The following is a 16793-nucleotide window of genomic DNA, read 5'->3' on the forward strand; positions in this document are numbered from 1 at the left end:
ACACACACACACACATATAAATTTGTGGGGTAAATTTGTACTTGCAGAATTACATTTTATTTTGCTCAAAATCTGCACGTATCCATGTAAGATTCTGTAAATCCGTTGTTTAGATTAGAATCAGTCTGAACATTGTGACACAGATAGTCTCACACAGGGCACCTCACACCTTCAATTGTTAAAGTTCACTTGAGAATGTAACTTTGAAAATAAGTTCTGTGACTTACATATGAAAAGGCTGAAACCAACATGTTCATTCTAAAAGATGAGAGACTTAACAAACAATCCAAGTGTTTTTTCAATACATAATTTCAGTTACATCACACTTTAAATTTTTGCTATAAATCTTGTGTCTCATGATCTTATACTCCACAACCACCTGATGAAGGAGCAGCGCTCCGAAAGCTAATGCTTCCAAACAAACCTGTTGGACTATAACCTGGTGTTGTGTGATTTTTAACTTTGTACACCCCAGTCCAACACCAGCATCTCCAAGTCATGATTATAATAAGTGCATTACCTCCTGTCTCTGAATATCACTGATGATGCAGGTCAGCAGAATTCATACTTCGTGACCTTTTTTTATATTATTAATTTACTGCTATCTACATTTCTAAATTTTTGCTACCACAGAGTTAATTTGTATAAATAAATAAAATGGTAGAAATAATGGGATATGTTGACGTAACTCACCTGTATGTGAGATTTATAAAGCCCTTAGACTTCAAGCTTAAGTGCTTCTTGACCTTAACTCCCGAATATATTTTCCTCATTCTTTTACGTGGACTTTCATTTTCTTAAGTATGTTTGAGTCACCACTCTTCTTTAAGATGTTTGTTTTGTTCATTCCCTGCTATTTGTTAATACCCTCGCCCCAGTCACTAGAGATATTTCCAATCAGGAAGATGGTGGGGAAGGTGTAAATTGAGGTTCCACTACTTCTTCGATTGATATGAGACATTTTCATCAGCTATTCTCTAACTAAGTTAAACATTGTTTCCATCTGTTCCAAGGGCTCGATCAAATACACTTCACAGCTAACATCTAAGGTTTATATGAGAAAGACATGGATGTATTTGCTTTCTTGATTTTTATTTTCCTCTCTTTGAGGATGTGCCACTCAGACAGGAGGTCAATTGAAGTCAGAGGCACATTGTTAAAATATGCAATTCTAATTGTTAAGCTACTGCAATCACAAAGGAATATAAGATTAATAAAGAACTTGCCAAGTCACTGGATGGTGCTTCCACCTCATTTTGTACTGCTTGGCTGAGGTCTGGGATTGCACGACCTGGAAATGTTTCCAGATGGAGTCAACAACCCCATAATATTTAATAAGTATTTAGCGGGTAAGATATATCCATCAAGAATAAAACCTCCCAGAGGCCTCATTGCATGAAGTCCCACATATGAACATAAAACAGCAAAAGGCATGGCATAATAGAGCCATTGAGGTCAACAGACCAGAAAAAGCCCCTTCAGCCCATTGAGTCTGTGCTGGTCAAAAACAACAACCTAAGTTTTTTAATCCTATTTTCCTCCACTTGGCTCATTGCTTCGTGTGCCCTTGGCATTGCAAGTGTACATCTCAATGATACTTAAGTATTATGGGGATTTCTGCCTCTACCACACCGACAAACACTGAGTTCTGGATCCCCACCATCCTCTGTGTGAAAAATGAAAACCTTTCACCAAGGGCAAAATTTATTCCCATCTCCTCCATCTATGCCCCTCATAATATTATTCATCTCAATCTTGGTCCCCCTCAGTTCTCTCCGCTCCAAGGAAAACAACTCCAGTCTACCAAATCTCTCTACACAACTAAAACTCTCCAGCCCAGTTCACATCCTGGTAAATCTCCTCTGCAGCCTATCTAGTGCAATCACATCCCTCCTATAATGTGGATTCCTGAATGGTACACAATAATCCAGGCGGAATAGAATTCCTGTAATGATATTTATTGAAATTACAGGAGGTGTAGAATTAAAGGAATTACTGTTTTTCATCAGGGAAAAGAAAGCAAAGAGATAAATATTGGGATGGTAAAGGTACAAACTGGACCAGAGGGTTGATACATGAAAGGTTCAAGAGACAAGAATAGCCAACATGTATTCAACAAATCGAGAGGCAAGTAAATGGAATGGTGGGGAGGGTGGAAAAGAAACAAAGGTCAATGTGAAGTAGAAGGCAGGAGAGATGAAATATATAAAGGGGTGATAATACAAGGCAAAATGAGTTTGTAATGTGGCAAGTCAAGAAACTAAAAGAAGAAACTGAAAGAGTAAATAGAAGTAGCAGAACCATCACCAGCTTCTGCATAAAAGTGTCTAGTCGGTGCGACCTGTAATTGTTGGACTCAATGCTGCTCTGGGAAGGCTGTAAATATGTTTTTCTTTCAGATTTCCAACATCTGTAGTACTTTACATTTGGGAACTTATTTAAAGGTTCATAAGACTGAGATCTTTACTCAAAGTACTTCAGCCAGTCCCACAGACTATCGATACCACTTTCATCACAATGTCTAATTGTCCTTTTGGCAATCCTTTTCTTAACCTTTCTCCCTGACTGGATCTGCTCTCTGCATTGTTTGTATAAATATTCTTTTACCTCTGTATTCAAGTATTATTTTTGACCATTTTTAAAGTCCAGAACGTGAAGCGTGAGCAGGCGAGAGCTGGAATTGCTCAATGGGTGGAGCTGGACAGCTAACATGCAAATACTCCTCTTGATAATAAACTGTTTTATCTTAATCACTGAAGTGCAGTGCATATTATGCTTGATGTTATTGCTGCTGGTAAAACAATAAACATTTCTAAAACCTATTCTTGTTATAATAGCAACAAAACTTAAACACTATCTTTTATTTATCAATGCAGCTAAGGGTTTCTGTATGTCAAAACATTTGTTAAACAGTGTCACATGAATGGCAAATAAAGCAAGATTTTGAACTACAGAACACAAACTTTGCATAGAAAACGAGGAAAAATGTGGGATCACTCAGGTTCTGAAAATCATAGCCAATGTAAACTACACTACTCTTTCAGACTAAACAATTGTCTTTCTTATAATTTTCTTTGAAAGTCATACCCTCTTGGTCAGTGATCAAACCCTATTATTAACTTGGTTCAACATGGCCATTTTTTTTTCCAGAAGTTTTTCCAAAATTTGTTATCCAGGCAGATTGGGTCCAATTAGTTTCCATCAGATATTTGGTTTTTAATATTTGGCACAAGGGAGAGTGAAAGAAAGTAGGTCACCAGTCAATTTTATTTCAGCAACTCCATGGGAAATGTTGGTAGTCCATGCTACCAATTTTCTGTCCAGAAGCTATAACCTTGATGCAAGCCAGATACTAATTCTGATAAATTAAATTTTGATATAAAAGCTTTGCTTTAGCTTTAGGAAATATTTTTCACTGTTCCATTTCCAGCAAGCCACAAACAATCAAACTTACTGAATCATACCAATAGTCTTTCAAATGAAGAAAACACCAACAAGATTTCACTTTTTGCAACCTTTATTGAATACAAGCCAGACCAAAGTGCTTTCAATAAAGAAATAAGTTTAATATTAAACTGTTAATATAACCAAGATAAACCGAGATATGACATACACAATCATAGCCACCTCCACCTCCCCCACCCCACCGACCCCCGCACACACTTCCCTCACATAATGTGAAGTTCCAAAGTTGTCTATTACAGCCTCTCATTCTTAGACTCACTTTTTCTCTCAATCAATTTGGACCTCATTTTGTAGTACCAAGCATTAGACCAGAAGACATTGGAGCAGAATTAGACTATTTGGCCCAGTAAGTCCACCCTGTTATTCAATTATGGTTGATATGTTTCGCAACCCCATTTTCCTGCCTTCTCCCTGTAACCCTTAACCCCTTTACTAATCAAGAAACTATCTATCTCTGTCTTAAATACACTCAGTGACATAGCCTCCACAGGCCTCTGTAGCAATGAGCTTCACAGATTCACCACTCTCTACTGAAGAAATTCCTCCTCGTCGCAGTTCTAAAGGGTCATCCCTTCACGTGGCCTCGGGTTCTAGTCTTTCCTACTAGTGGAAATTTCTTATCCGCATCCACTCTATCTTGACCTCTCAGTATTCTGTAAGGTTAAATCAGATTCTCTTTCAACCTTCTGGAGCCCAAGTCCAGACCTAGAGTCCTCAACAGCTCCGCTTGTGATAAGCCCTGCATCCCCAGAATCATTCTTGAGAAACTCCTTGGGGCTCCTCTCCAATGCCAGCACATCCTTCCTTAGGTATGTGGCTCAAAACTGCTCACAATATTCCAAATGTGGTCTGGCCAGTGCCTTATACTGCCCCAGCAGTACATCTCGACTCTTGTACAGTATTGTATGAATTTGACAATTTCATTCACCTTCCTAACTGCCAACTGAACCTGCATGTTAACATGAGGATAATCTTCACTAGGAATCTCAAGTCCCTTTGTGCTTCAAATTTCTGAAGCCTTTCCCATTTCCAAGTACAAAGTGCAGAACCTCACACTTTTGCACATTGCATTCCATCTGCCACAATCTTGCTTACTCTCCTGGCTTGTCCAGGTCCTCTTCAGCCTCCTGGCTTCCTCAACACTCTTTGTCCCTCCATCTACCTTTGTGTCATCAAGACATAGCAACATTGTCCTCAGTTCCTGCATCCAGATCATTAATGTATAATGGGAATAGCTGTGGTCCCAGTATGGAGCCCTGCGGAACTCCAGTAGCCACCAGCTACCATGCTGAAAAAAGACTCCTTTATCCCTAGATACAGAACTGAAACCAACATGGTCATTCTAAAAGATGAGCTACTTGGATGCTGCCTGAACTGCTGTGCTCTTCCAGTACCACTAATCCAAAATCTGGTTTCCAGCATCTGCAGTCATTGTTTTTACCTAAAAGATGAGAGATTTAACAAACAATCCACGTCTTTTTCAATATATAATTTCAGTTACATCACACTGTAAACTTTTGATTAGATTAGGTTCCCTACAGTGTCGAAACAGGCCCTTCGATGTAACAAGTCCACACCAGCCCGCCAAATTGTAACCCACCCAGACCCATTTCCCTCTGACTAATGCACCTAACTCTATGGGTAATTTAGCATGGCCAATCCACCTGACCTGTACATCTTTGGACTGTGGGAGGAAACCCACGCAGACACAGGGAGAATGTCCAAACTCCACACAGACAGTCGCCCAAGACTGGAATCAAACCCGGGTCCCTGGTTCTGTGAGGCAGCAGTGCTAACCACTGAGCCACCGTGCCACCCCTCTTGCTATAAATTCTGTGCCTTACGATCTTATACTCCACAACCACCTGATGAACCCTTCTTTATATAAAGAAGGAGACAAATATATTGGAAACAGTAGAGAAGGATTACTAGACTAATAACTAGAATTAATGGGTCGAAAATCTAAACAAACATGGCTGTCAATTTGAGTTTGGAAAGGTAAGAAGGGATATATATCTACATAATCTTGATGGATATATGTAGATCCTGAGGGAGCTTGATTGGATGGATATGAAAAAATGTTTCTCCTTGTGGACGGATCTAGAATGAGGGGGTCACTATTTAAATATAAATGATCACCCATTTACAACGGAAAGAAGGAGAATGTTTTTCTCTCAGATGGTATATTTGCAACTCGCCTCCTTAAAGGCAACGGAGGATTTAAATATTTATAAGACATTCTTGGTAAGCAAACGGAGGTGGGTGGGCAGGGGACAGTGAAAGGTTATCTGGATAGGTGGGGATTTGAGGTTACTATCAGATCTTATTCAATGGTGATGCAGGCACAAGGGACCAAATGGCTTACTCTTGCTCCTAACTCAAATGTCCAATTGGAGAAACCAACCTTTTTGGCAAAATGGCAGGATTTTTAGTATGTGCAGTTGGAATGTGATCCAAAAATGGAACCTTAGGGACTAAATGCAAATAAACGCAGCTGCTTTAAGGCCAGGAAGAGATATTACCATAATATCCCTACAGTGTGGAAGAGGTCATTCAATCTATCGGGTCTACACCGAACCTCTGAAAAGCATCCCACCCAGACTATCCCCATTACCTTGCATTTCCCCCAGCTAACCCACAGAGCCTGCACATCCCTGGTCACTACAGACAGTTTGTGGGGGCCAGTCTGGAGGAAACCCACACAGACATGGGGAAGAATGTGCAAACTCCACACAGCCACCATGGGTGGATTTGAACCCAGATCCCTGGTGCTGTGAGTCAGCAATGCTGACCAATGAGCCACGTTGTCACCCACAAGCTGCAGGAAAATGATTAGAGAAAAGCAGGAAATAACAATTGAAAACTGATGACAGAAGAAAAAATTACAGGTTCGTATGGGGACAGCTATGGCTCTGTAGAAATTGACGGAAGACGGACATTCTGTAAGAATGAAAAATTATCTTCTACTGAAAAATTTGAAGGTAGATGATTGGTATGAATTGTTACTGATGGTGCTGCATGAAAACTTATAAATTTACATAAAAGAGAGATTTTCTTTCAGTTTGCGGAATGATATCCTGGAAAAACAAGCCATTACTAATGTTAGAGATTGACGACAGAATGGTAATCATGACTTGGAGGTGCCCGTGTTGGACTGGGGTGTACAAAATTAAAAATCACACAACACCAGGTTATAGTCCAACAGGTTTATTTGGAAGCACTAGCTTTCAGAGCACCGCTCCTTCATCAGGTGTTTGATGAAGGAGCAGCGCTTCCAAATTAACCTGTTGGACTATAAACTGGTGTTGTGTGATTTTTAACAGAATGAAAAGGATCTTTTAAAGAAAGAATTAGAAGGAAATGTGACAAAAAACATGCAGAGGTTAAAACATAAAGCAAAACTAGCAGGGAAGTGAGCAGCAACTTAAGTGCCCTGTTATTATCCAATCTTCAAGTAAGTCTGCTAACATCCCTTTGTACTGAGGAAAAGCCCATTATCCTATTGTCTTGTTGAAATCCTTTGAATAGCCTGTCAAAGCTTTTTATTCTATATGTCCTGGATTTCTTTTGACTTCAAGTGTGCCAAGACCTCAAGATATTGCAGTGGTGCTTTGTGCTCAGTGCTATCTCAGTTTGTATCTTGGGAAACTGCAAAAGTGTTCCATACAGCCAGCTCATGCTCCAACTGAGGAGCTCATAGATATTTCACTTTCGTCAGATCCTGGTGATATTCTCCCAGACAAACCACTTTGTGGCAATCGTCCACAGTCTCAAGAGTGTGACCTCACTTTTTCCTGACATTCCAGGAACTCCATTATCCATTGAAGTGCAATCTTGGATTTAGCAGTCCTCACACTGTTGACTTCCTAAGGATCCAGTATTGTTCATGTCCCATCTAGTTGATGAACGCTTCACACTCTTATGATTGTCAAGGCAAAGAGAAATTCCTATGCTTTATCTGAGAGATCATCCTCTATTCTAGACTAGTCTCAATCTCCTGAATGTAGAAAATGTTACCTTCAGTAACTGACGCATCCATCTCAAGATTCCCATGATAGAGTTCCCTTTTCTGACCCCAGAGGGAATCAATTCTTTCCCCATAATTTTTAAAAAATTTTATATTCCCTACAGTATGGAAACAGGCTCTTCAGCCCAACAAGTCCACACTGACCCTCCGAAGAGTAACTCACCGACACCCATTTTCCCTCTGACTAATGTACCTAACACTATGGGCAATATAGCATTGCCAATTCACCTAACCTGCACATCTTTGGACTGTGGGAGGAAATCTGAGCGCCCGGAGGAAACCCACGCAGACACGAGGAGAATGTGCAAACTCCACACAGACAGTCGCCCGAGGGTGGAATTGAACCCAGGTTCCTGGCGCTGTGTGGCAACAGTGCTAACCACTGAGCCACCGTGCTGCCCCTGATGAGTCAGAATTTAGGACTTGCAAATTCTCTGTACCTCAAAGCCATGGTTAATGTTTCCCATTAGATTCCAGTGAAAAATAAGGAGAGGGCTTGGACTACAGCATTTAGGTCTGGCACAGTACAGAGAACATGGATTAGATTGCATGTTCAGCTTGCTCGGGATTCTACCTTCGAAGGTGCAGAAGGTGAACCAGTGATGTCCACCCTTCCTCAACACTGGCAAACAACAATGGCAGAAAGAGACTTTGAAGGGAAGCGTGGAACTAAGGGAAATGTTAATTGTTAAATAGTAATTACTAAATTGGTGGAACAAAAGACAAGTGGAGAGGTGTCAGATAATGCTAAGTCCCATTATGCTAATGAATTGAATGTGTGATGGCCACTGATGTAGAGGGCACGGACAACTAGGACTGAGCATGCAGGCTTGTAACAATGCTCTCTCCGACCTCAACAACCATTTGGATACAGAACTGGCTCAAAGGTAGAAGACAGAGGGTGGTGATGGAGGGTTGTTTTTCAGACTGGAGGCCTGTGACCAGTGGAGTGCCACAAGGATCGGTGCTGCGTCCTTTACTTTTTGTCATTTACATAAATGATTTGGATGCGAGCAATAGAGGTACAGTTAGTAAGTTTGCAGATGACACCAAAATTGGAGGTGTAGTGGACAGCGAAGAGGGTTACCTTAGATTGCAACAGAATCTGGACCAGATGGGCCAATGGGCTGAGAAGTGGCAGATGGAGTTTAATTCAGGTAAATGGGAGGTGCTGCATTTTGGGAAAGCAATTCTTAGCAGGACTTGTACACTTAATGGTAAGGTCCTAGGGAGTGTTGCTGAACAAAGAGACCTTGGAGTGCAGGTTCATAGCTCCTTGAAAGTGGAGTCGCAGGTAGATAGGATAGTGAAGAAGGCGTTTGGTATGCTTTCCTTAATTGGTCAGAGTATTGAGTACAGGAGTTGGGATGTCATGTTGTGCCTGTACAGGTCATTGGTTGGGCCACTGTTGGAATATTGCGTGCAACGCTGGTCTCTTTCCTATCAGAAAGATGTTGTGAAACTTGAAAGGGTTCAGAAAAGATTTACAAGGATGTTGCCAGGGTTGGAGGATGTATGCTACAGGGAGAGGCTGAACAGGCTGGGGCTGTTTTCCCTGGAGCGTCGGAGGCTAAGGGGTGACCTTATAGAGGTTTACAAACTTACGCGGGGCATGGATAGGATAAATAGGCAAAGTCTTTTCCCTGGGGTCGGGGAGTCCAGAACTAGAGGCCATAGATTTAGGGTGAGAGGGGATAGATATAAAAGAGACCTAAAGGACAACTTTTTCACACAGAGGGTGGTACGTGTATGGAATGAGCTGCCAGAGGATGTGGTGGAGGCTGGTACAATTGCAACATTTAAGAGGCATCTGGATGGGTATATGAATAGGAAGGGTTTGGAGGGATATGGGCCGGGTGCTGGCAGGTGGGACTAGATTGTGTTGGGATATCTGATCGGCATGGACGGGTTGGACTGAAGGATCTGTTTCCATGCTCTATGACTCTATAACAATATTGCATACTGTTTAATAAATGTTCTTTGTTGTGAGGATCCAGTCCAGTCTCAAGTCATCTATGAAGAATCTTACAACAAAACGTTGCTATCTCATTGCGACAGTGATACGTCTGCCAGGGCTCTGGATGTCCCTTGCACCAACCTCCCCCTCCCCACCCCGTGAAATTTAGTCTGAAAGTTTGAAAGGCTCCACAAAATGCTGGTCAGTTTGACAATGAAATAACCTGAATTTCATGCTGGGACAGATTATTGGGCTGTTCACTAAAAAGTGATGAATACTTTAACTGCTGAGTCTAGGTACCATGGCACTACATACAATTAAACGAATGTTGCTAGTATGCTTGAGGTCCAATTAATAGTATAGGTAGTGGAATTCCTTTGCTCTAGATGGGGCCTGAGAAAGGGAAAATTCATCAGTACTTCCCAGTATCAGACTGATCTTCATGATTACCTTGCTCCAGGCCTACATGCAGTATTTGCACATAGATAGAATATCATCATTCTTTAGAAGTACAACTGGGCTGATTTAGTGAACCCAATATTCTTGATCAGAGTCTTATCTTACTGCACAGTATAGGATAGTAATTTAGAGTCACATGTATTTATTAAAATAAAGTAAAATATGTGCTAGTCGCCATAATCTGGCACCATTTTAATTATGTAAATTATAAAAAGGAATAAACCATACAAAGTCAGGTCAAATTTCATTTTGTTTGTTCCATCCATGGCTTCTTGATTTCCTAAGTGGCTACAGGATGCTATCACACTCTGCAGACGCCAAAGCTGACCCTGAGGCTGCAACACCAATGAGGAAACTCCCTGAAGCAGCCCTCACTGCCCCTGACTGGACCCAGTATGCCACTCTGCCAAGGCCGCCTCATCACCACCAATACTCCAGCTGCTGCTATGGCCAGGAGATTGTCCCAACTCTTGAGGACCGGGGCCCAACTCGACTTCTGAGAGCCGAATGACCATCCAAATTAACTCCCGAGGACGGAGAGATCATTCACTCCACCACCATTGCAGACACTGCCAAAACTTCAGAGGGAAATAAAGACCCCAATTCATCGACGCTGCTCAAGCTGCAACTGCCATGGCAAAGAGGAATGGACCGATTCCACTGCTCAATAGTTCCCTCCACCAGCGCAGCTACAGAAGGATGAAAACATGAATTTCATTCAAAGGTTTAATGAAGAAAATAAAAGTTAAATAAAAGGTCTTGGCTGTGCATGGGAAAGGGAATGGATTGGCCCGGGAGTCTGAACACGTCCTACATTGTCGCCTCCGCCATCTTGAATGTTAAGGCATTGTTTTTTCAGTCATTCACAGGATGTAGGCATCACTGGCTGGGCCAGCATTTATTACCCATCCCTATTTGCCCAGAGGGCAGTTCAGTATCAACCACATTGCTATGGGTCTGGAGTCACAAACAGGCCAGACTAGGAAAGGACATTAGTGAACCACTTGGGTTTTTCCCTCATCAATTGACAATGGTTGCATGGTCATTATTAGACGAATGATTTCAGACATTTATTGAATTTAAATTCAACATGGTAGGATTCGAACCCGGGTCACCAGAACATTATCAGCTTCTCTGGATAAATGGCTCAGGATAATACCACAAGGTCATCACATGCTCTATCCAGTTGGCTTCTGACAATAAAATATAATTATTACTATAAAATAAAATGTAGTACACATGAAACTCATTGTTCTCTGGTCATAGAGCGATTTAGAGCCAACAATGAAAATGTGATCTGTCAGAACATGAATGCATTTGACTGGATTAATCTTATTGTCACTGATAGTCAAAGACAAGTGAAAAAAGACAAATTAACAGTCAAACCAGAAGGTAATGTGATATTGCAGAGATGGCGAAAACTCAGAGCATGGAGGTGAATGTACATAAATTATGCTGCAATATAGGGAAATAAAAGGTTGGTATATTTTGAAAACAGTAGTACAGTTTAAAAGGACTTGGGTTAGAACAGTTTTGCTAAAAAGAGGTATGGAGATATAGAAAGATATAATACCAGGGGTGATCACAATGCTATAAATTAGTTGTAGGACTCAGAAAATATGATAAGTTTCAAAAACCTTCTTTTCTTTTATTGATTGTTTTGATTCATGATCAAAATTCTGCCTTGAAATTATTTGATGACAACTTTATTCCGGCCATTTCTTTGTTGTTTTATGAGGATTTATGAGGTTTGCTTTTGCTTTCATGGTAACAGTGGTTGTTGGCACTCAGCATACTTGTCGATCCACAATAGCAATCACTTCAATGACTTTATTTACACATGGTTTGTAATGTTAGATACAGGCCTCACTATTTGTGAGGCCCCTGTTTGATTCCCTCCATCATTGTGGAATTAGTATTCTTCAGCTGGAGTGTCTGTAAAGGGAGATGTCATTCATTTCAGGGTTTCTCTTCCTAACCATAGCTTTCTGACGAAATATGTGCATGGGTGACCACAGGATCAGATTTGACTGCAAGAGCTCTGAATCTCCTGCTAGCACACAATGTATGTGTTCACACAAGAGAAACATATTGAAGGTTGACAGAATCCCTTTCTGAAGACACTGACTCACAATAGAGTATAATTTCAGGGATTTTGCCAAACCTTGCCTGTATCTTGCCTGAAGGCTGGTGTTTAGATCAATGCATGTACAGTGGAAGACTAAGGAACATCATCTCTCACACTTCCCTAAGACTCTAGCCCTTAGAGCCCTTCTACCCCTTCATGAGGTTGCTCACCCTCTTGTGCCAGTGTTCCTGCCTCCCCAACGTGATGGAGTGGTTGTCGTGCTACCATGCAACCTTTGGCTGCTGCTATTGTTCTCCTTTCTCCTTTCCTGCACAAAGAATAGGGCACCAACAGCAATATCCACCATAAGCTCCAGCAACCTTCACAGGTAACCTTATAGGTAAGTCAGTTATCATAGTAACTGGAATTCATTGATTTAATTCTGGATTCTAATTCAGAAATACATAATATAATCAAGTAGAACAGGCATTAATTCATGAAGGGAAAATTCTAATTCTTTGAGGATGAATAAATGGGAATCAGTAGATGTGATATATTTGGATTTCCATAAGGCATTCGATAAAGTATCACCCATTAGGCTACTTAATAAGGTAAGAGCCCATGAATTTGAGGATAACATGTTAGCATTGATAGATGATTGGCTAACTAATAGAAGAAAGAGTGTTGGGCTGAAGGATTTAATGTCAGGATGGTGCTTGTAACTAGTGGAGAGCCACAGGGATCAGTGTTGGGGTAAAAGTTATTTACAATATATATTAATAATTAAAGATGACACATACAGTTTATAGATAGAAAGGCAAGTCTTGACAATGACACAAAATGTCTGCAGAGGGAAATACACAGTTGACTAATGAACCAAAACTTGGCAGATGAGGATATAATGTGGGAAAATGTGAGGTTATGCACTTTGGCAAGAAGAATAGACGAGTGGATTATTACTTGAATGGGGAAAGACAGCAGAAAACAACAGTACTGAAAGATTTGGAGGTCATCGTGCATGAATCACAAAGAACTAGCATCTAAGTTCATGGGTTTAGGGAAGGCAAATAGCTTTTATTTCAAAGAGAACTTAGTGTAAAAATAGGGAGCAAAAGTAGAAAGTGCTGGAGAAGTAGAACAGCAATGTTAATGCTCAAATCCTGTGATCCTTCGTCACCCTTTGTCTGATCAAGGGTCACTGGATTTTGAAATGTTAACTCTGTCTCTACAGATGCTGCTGGACCTGCTGAGCTTCTCCAGCATTTTCAGTTTTTGTTTCAGATTTCCAGCATCCACAGTTCTTTGTTTCTGTATAAATAGGGAGGTCTTGCTAAAACGATACAAGCCTCTAGTCAGACCATAGCTGGAATATTGCGAACAGTTTTAGTTCCCTTTGTGATGATGCTGCTCCTTTAACAAGGCTGTGATGTCCTTGGTTTTTGTTCGGAGGAGTCGTAAACCACAGAGACTCTGGGACATCTAGGTTTGAGGGGTTTTAAGGCCAATTTGATTATAGCTAACAGGTATTGCCTCAGGCAAAAGGAAATTTGGTTTGGTTTTAGCAAGCAGTCAGTTGTGAAGCTGCTGGACACAAAGGAGCAGGTCCATGCTGATCCTCTCTCTCTGACACCTCTCCTGATTTGATTTTACCTTTTATTTTAACCAAGGGCATTAATGGGGATTGTCGCAAGTATTTGGAACAGCATCATTACGTTGGGATAGTCTGTTGGGTTTTCAGATAGGTTAAGTTACTCTATATTCAGTTCTCTTTTGTTTGTGTTTCATTCAGTAGTCTTGCAAATAAAATCTGTTTTGTTTTAAACAAAGTTTGACCAACTGCATCACTCCTAGAATATCCACTCTACACCTGTTTAAAACGACCAGCAAAGTTAGGGTCCGGGCTACTTTCTTGAAATGTTTTAAGGGGCTCTGGCCTGGTCCATGACACCTTATTGACGGGATGGTTATGAGATGAAAATGGTTACTAGGTGATATTATACAAAATGCGGAGGAATGGGATTGTGGGAGACATAGCAGTTTGGATCAGTAATTGGCTTGCTGAAAGAAAACAAAGGGTTGTAGTTGATGGAACATGTTCATCTTGGTGTCCATTTACTAGTGGCGTACCGCAAGGGTCGGTGTTGGGTCCACTGCTGTTCGTCATTTTTATAAATGATCTGGATGAGGGCTTAGAAGGGTGGGTTAGTAGATTTGCGGACGACACTAAGGTTGGTGGAGTTGTGGATAGTGACGAAGGATGTAGTAGGTTGCAGAGAGACATAAATAGGATGCAGAACTGGGCTGAGAGGTGGCAAATGGATGTTAATGTGGACAAGTGTGAGGTGATACACTTTGGCCGGAGTAATCGGAATGCAAAGTACTGGGCTAATGATAGAATTCTTGGGAGTGTAGATGAGCAAAGAGATCTCAGTGTCCATGTACACAGATCCCTGAAAGCTGCCACCCAGATTGACAGGGTTGTTAAGAGGGCATACAGTGTTTTGGCCTTTATTAATAGAGGGACTGAGTTCCGGAACCAGGAGGTTATGCTGCGCTGTACAAAGCTCTGGTATGGCCACACTTGGAGTATTGTGTACAGTTCTGGTCTCCGCATTATAAGAAGGATGTGGAAGCTTTGGAAAGGGTGCAGAGGAGATTTACTAGGATGTTGCCTGGTACAGAACATAGAACATAGAACATAGAACAATACAGCACAGAATAGGCCCTTCGGCCCAAGATGTTGTGCCGAACATTTGTCCGAGCTTAAGCACCTATCCATGTACCTATCCAATTGCCACTTAAAGGTCACCAATGATTCTGACTCTGCCACTCCCACAGACAGCGCATTCCATGCCCCCACCACTCTGGGTAAAGAACCTACCCCTGACATCTCCCCTCTCCCTTCCACCCTTCACCTTAAATTTATGTCCCCTTGTAACACTCTGTTGTACCCGGGAAAAAGCATCTGACTGTCTACTCTATCTATTCCCCTGATCATCTTATAAACCTCTATTAAGTCACCCCTCATCCTTCTCCGTTCCAATGAGAAAAGGCATAGCACTCTCAACCTATCCTCGTACGACCTATTCTCCATTCCAGGCAACATCCCGGTAAATCTCCTCTGCACCCTCTCCAAAGCTTCCACATCTTTCCTAAAATGAGGCAACCAGAATTGCACACAGTACTCCAAATGTGGCCTAACCAAGGTCCTGTACAGCTGCAACATCACCTCATGACTCTTGAATTCAATCCCTCTGCCAATGAATGCTAATACACCATAGGCCTTCTTACAAGCTCTATCCACCTGAGTGGCAACTTTCAAAGATCTATGAGCATAGACCCCAAGATCCCTCTGCTCCTCCACCTTACTAAGAACCCTACCGTTAACCCTGTATTCCGCATTCTTATTTGTCCTTCCAAAGTGGACAACCTCACACTTGACAGGGTTGAACTCCATCTGCTACTCTTCAGCCCAGCTCTGCATCATATCTAAGTCCCTTTGCAGCCGACAACAGCCCTCCTCACTATCCACAGAAGGAATGTCTTACGAGGAAAGCCTTGAGGCTGTTCTTGTTAGAGAGAAGAAGGTTGAGAGGTGACTTAATAGAGACATACAAGATAATCAGAGGGTTAGATAGGGTGGACAGGGAGACCCTTTTTCCAAGTATGGGGACGGCAAACACGAGGGGACACAACTTTAAAGTGAGGGGAGATAGGTATAAGACAGATGTCAGAGGTAGTTTCTTTACTCAGAGAGTAGTAAGGGTATGGAATGCTTTGCCTGCATCGGTAGTAGATTCGCCAAGTTTAAGTGCATTTAAGTCGTCATTGGACAGGCAAATGGAAGTACATGGAATTGTGTAGGTGGGATGGACTTGGGGTTAGTATGACAGGGCGGCACAACATCGAGGGCCGAAGGGCCTGCACTGCGCTGTAATGTTCTATGATCTATGTTCTATATGAAAAAGGCTACCATGCAGACTTCCTCTTTCTGCATCTCTTGCTAACTTGGCCAATGGGGTCCATCACAATCCCACAAGACCTAACAAGGTCCAGAGCTATGCTACCAAGCTTCAAAAGCAAAACTTTAGATTCCTTCTTGAGTTTTACAGCTTGCGGCAATATACACTGCTGAGAGGCTGACAATTAGTTGAGGCCCTCAGCAATATTGAATTGAATGGAATAATTGATTGTCACTTGCATTGTACAGTGAACAATTCAGTAAAATACAGTAAAATGCTTCAACTGTTGCCATAATCCAACATCATTTTGAATAGTTTAAGAATAAAAAGATATTGCTGAAAGAGAATCTATCTTTGCTCTGCCATCTCTGCCAAGAATCCTGAGGCCTGAGCCAGCTCACCAACAACATCTGCGCTTCTATCCCCTCCGCTGCTGCCTGTGCTGATACTACTAATATAGGAGTTGCCACTCTTTAGGGGACCATCTCTTTGTCACCAGACCCATCCTGCCAACGCCGACAATGCCCATGTTGGGTCCCATGCTGAACCCTCACTCACCCAGCAACCAGGAGTCCCCAGCACAGCTGCAATATACCCATGTAGCTAAACAGCGAGGATTGCAGCTACAGGACTCTTCAACTGATGACTAACTGCTGTCCGAGAGAGAGGCTAAAACATGGAGAAGAAAGGCAGCAACAGGCTTTCAGAGAGAATGTAGCAAGGGACAAGAATGCTGCTCTGTACAAACAGCCCTGGAAACTTCAGTCACCACTCTGTTAATTCTGCATTTCCCAACATTGAAATCGTTCTGCCAATTTTCACATTGATGAACTCGTGATGAGGCAAAATCTTAAA

The sequence above is a fragment of the Chiloscyllium punctatum genome, chromosome 25 (genome assembly GCF_047496795.1).
Source record: "Chiloscyllium punctatum isolate Juve2018m chromosome 25, sChiPun1.3, whole genome shotgun sequence".
In the NCBI taxonomy this organism is placed as follows: domain Eukaryota; kingdom Metazoa; phylum Chordata; class Chondrichthyes; order Orectolobiformes; family Hemiscylliidae; genus Chiloscyllium; species Chiloscyllium punctatum.